At 46.3% G+C, this 3,472-nt stretch overlaps 1 long non-coding RNA gene across 1 annotated transcript; it reads right to left on the minus strand.

The window, feature by feature from the left end:
* Positions 1–280: 280 nt before the first annotated feature.
* Positions 281–2,958, minus strand: LOC123048460 (uncharacterized). The gene is made up of 7 exons (XR_006423293.1): positions 2,779–2,958; positions 1,763–1,847; positions 1,492–1,635; positions 1,217–1,417; positions 850–1,044; positions 730–762; positions 281–653 (listed from the first exon to the last, which is right to left on the minus strand). It is a non-coding gene; the product is annotated as an uncharacterized lncRNA (long non-coding RNA).
* Between the last annotated feature and the right edge of the window lie 514 nt (positions 2,959–3,472).

The raw sequence follows: 3,472 nt of genomic DNA on the forward strand, positions 1-3,472 counted from the left end.
ATACCATTTTTCAAGGACTTGATGTGTGACGATTGGTTTCTTTGGATGATTTGTGTTGTACAACAGTCCACCATCTTTTGTTTTCTTGTGAATTGGTTCTAGAGCTCAAGCTACTTAGCGATTATCTTGAGTCATGTGCAGAATATATATCCTTCTACCATTTTGGAACCACAGTGTAGAAACATATTTGAGTCATCCTTAAGATCCTTTTGCTTGCCATGCTTGTGCAATAATAACATGATCCCTTGTGAAGATCACCAACTCTTGCTAAACGACCTGTACAGTAAAGCAGGACACAACTCTCACTATCTAGAAGACTAGGAAGGTAGCTACGCATAGTGTTTTCAGGGCTGCTAAAACATCGTGTCTTCGTCAAATAACGGTGCCTTAACACTGAGCTATTAAAATGGATTAGGAGACAATGCTCTACTTCATTTGTAAGTCGGTAATTTGCATGGTAGTTAGGCAGGAGATACAATACAAGCTGCTGATTCAAGCTAGCTACTGACCACTCTACATCACAAGTCCTAAACAATGACTCTTATATCATTCATCAGGGCATCTTCATTTCAGTTACCAGTCGCTGCTATCCTCTTGATTCGTTGGACCAAATGATCAGGAAGAACTAGATAGTATCTTCTTTCTGCACTTCCCTGCAATTTAAGAAATGCAAGAAATTAAAATCTGTGGTGCTTGGAATTGCACTTTCTTTTCAGAGGCAAGTCTTACCGTGTATGATTTCCGCAGATTTCTCCACTTATCCTACAAAAGTAAACAAAATTATAGATTGTATCAGTAGCGGACCTAGGGAAAGACAATCAACATAAGACAAATATACTAAACATAAACCTTAATATTAGTCGTAGTTCGATGTGACATTGGAAAATATTTCTTCTTTATCGCAGACCATCGTCGACCCCCAAATTCTTCAAGACCATCAACTAGTGTAGTCACCTCATCGGTTCTCCAATGGGGCCCATTTGTTCTGAGTCCACGGTTTCGGCCTTCACTTGCAGAAGGTGCATCCCGGAGGCAGGACGTGCCCTGTTCAAACAACCAATGATATAGACTTCATTGGATGTAGTCCATTGATGGATTAACTATAAATGAAAATTCTAAACTCAAAAGGGTGCGCAATATATAGAAAAATGCTACATGCATGTGTAAGTAATTTGTTGAATTTCTACATGAGAAGGTATATACACATGACTTTTACCCCAAAGTGGTCACCCAAAAACCAGCCCTGGTCCGTGCATAATGGTATTCTTCGCTTGCGAGGGCCTCTCTTGCACCTCCGACCGCTCTCCGGCAGTGGCAGCTGGATCCTCGTCGTGAGTCAAGTTTTTCTCAATCATATAAGCAGAAGGACCGAGTGGAGCTGCAAGAAAAACTTCATCCACCGGTTCCAAAGTTGGAACTAGTAGAATCCATGACAATTTTAAGTGCTATAATGCAACATTACTGCTGGATCTTTTATAGCACACACAGTACCTATCATGTCTACCGTCGAGGCGGCAGAGGGCCCCACCCTCTCCGGCGATGTGACTGGCACCGCGTCATGAGTCAAGTTGGCGTCCATCATAAAAGTAGGAGGACCGAATGAAGCTGCAAGTTGGCCTCCATTGATTCGAAAATCTGAAACCATAGATATAGATAGTTAGATACAGTTGTTTCCTTGTGTATAGCAAACAAAGAAGAAGAAAATACAGTTGTTTCCTTGTGTAGCAAAATTCAGATAGCAGTAAACTAGCTAGCATCATACCTTCAAACAATTGGTTCAGATCATCCTCAGTCTCAGCTCAGGCTCCTTTGATGATGAACATGGTCTCGTAAAATTCTGTGCCCATCTGACAGCAAGAACAACGAAATGTATGTTAAATTAACATCAGGGTTTTGGCGTATGGTTTCAATGAGCCAGACTTGCTAAAATCGAGTGAGCTTTGTATACAGATTTGGCGTATTTTGTATACAGAATTTGTCGTGTGCTCTGCATATAGAGTGCAGGCGGCGATTTCCCCACCCTGCCACCCGCCTCGCTTCTTCCCTGACATTTCCGGCCGTGCACCGCGGACGCCGGCGCTGGCCTCTGTTTCTGCTCCAATGCCTACTCCTTCACCTCTTCCGTCAGACTTGCTAAGATCGAGCGAGCAAGAGTGCAGTTCCTCCGTCACCGCCATGGAAGCACCACAGTCCACAGACCACAGTCACCACACCCTCCTCGATCATCCTTGAACCCAGCCTTCTGCCCCCTTCTTCTCTGAAATTTCTCCGCACTGCCGTACCGGCCGTCCGCCGTCCATCGCGGCCGGCCGGCCGCACAGGTCGTCCACCTTCCCGCACTGAACGCACCTGACCGCCAGCCCCCGACGGCCGCCTCCGCCTCGCCCACCTCCACCTCGTCGGCGAGCTCGGCCACGGTCATCTCGCGCGCGCAGATCTTCCTCCGCCGCCTGCCTCCCCGCTCTGCCCGCTCAACGTTGTCGACCTCCGCGACGACGTACGACTCGGGCCTGCCGTCGTAGCCCACCCGTCCGTGCCCACCCCTGTACGCGCAGCTCCACCACAGACGCTACGCGTGCTTCCTCTGTTCCTCATGGACTACGGTCCCGGAGGCGCGCACTGAGCTGAGCACACCGAGCTCAAATGGCAGCGGCATCCAGAGGAAGGGGTGGCCATTCAACTATGAACTAGAGAATGCCCGGCGCGCGCGTGTGCAACAGAGAAGGAACCAAGATGAACAGCAAAAATGAGGAAAAGAACCATGAAAGAGACACCCACCGCCGCTTATTTGTGCTGAGGAATCCACCCGCCGCTGCTGAGGAGTTCGTGGAGTTCAACCTGGAGCTGAGGAAAGAGAGGAGGCTGAGGGTCACGAGAGCCCGGGAGTCTTCCCCGCGACTTGAAAATAATTGCAACCGTGTTGCTTTGAGCACTGAAAAGTGGAGTGCTCCACATGGGATGCCTTGGCCCATGCTTCGTAGGTGTGGAATGTCATTTTCAGCGGGGTCCAATGTTTTTTGATAGGTGTGAAATATTATTTTCGGTGGGGTCCAATGCTTCTCTATAGGTGTGGAATGTCATTTTTCAGTGGGGTCCAATGCTTCTTGATAAGCGTGACATATCATTTTCGATGTGGTCCAATGCTTCTCTATAGATGTAAAATGTCATTTTCGGTAGGGTCTTATCTAATGCTTATCATGACTTTGATATGTGTCACTGTCATAAATATTTCACTGAATTTAATGGATGTGACAAGTCGGCGTCAAATGGTGCCCCACCTAATGATTCCAATAAATTTAATGGATGTGACATGTCAATGTCATTAGATGTTTTCCCACAAAAAAATGTCATAGATGTTCTATTTAATATTTCTCAAAAATTTAGAAGAGCAAAATGCACTATGAGTACCTAAACTTGTTGATAAAAGTTTTTTCTTACTTTGGTCACTGTACTTGGGAGAAGATGACTTGCA

This window comes from Triticum aestivum, chromosome 2D (genome assembly GCF_018294505.1).
Source record: "Triticum aestivum cultivar Chinese Spring chromosome 2D, IWGSC CS RefSeq v2.1, whole genome shotgun sequence".
Taxonomy (NCBI): Eukaryota; Viridiplantae; Streptophyta; class Magnoliopsida; order Poales; family Poaceae; genus Triticum; species Triticum aestivum.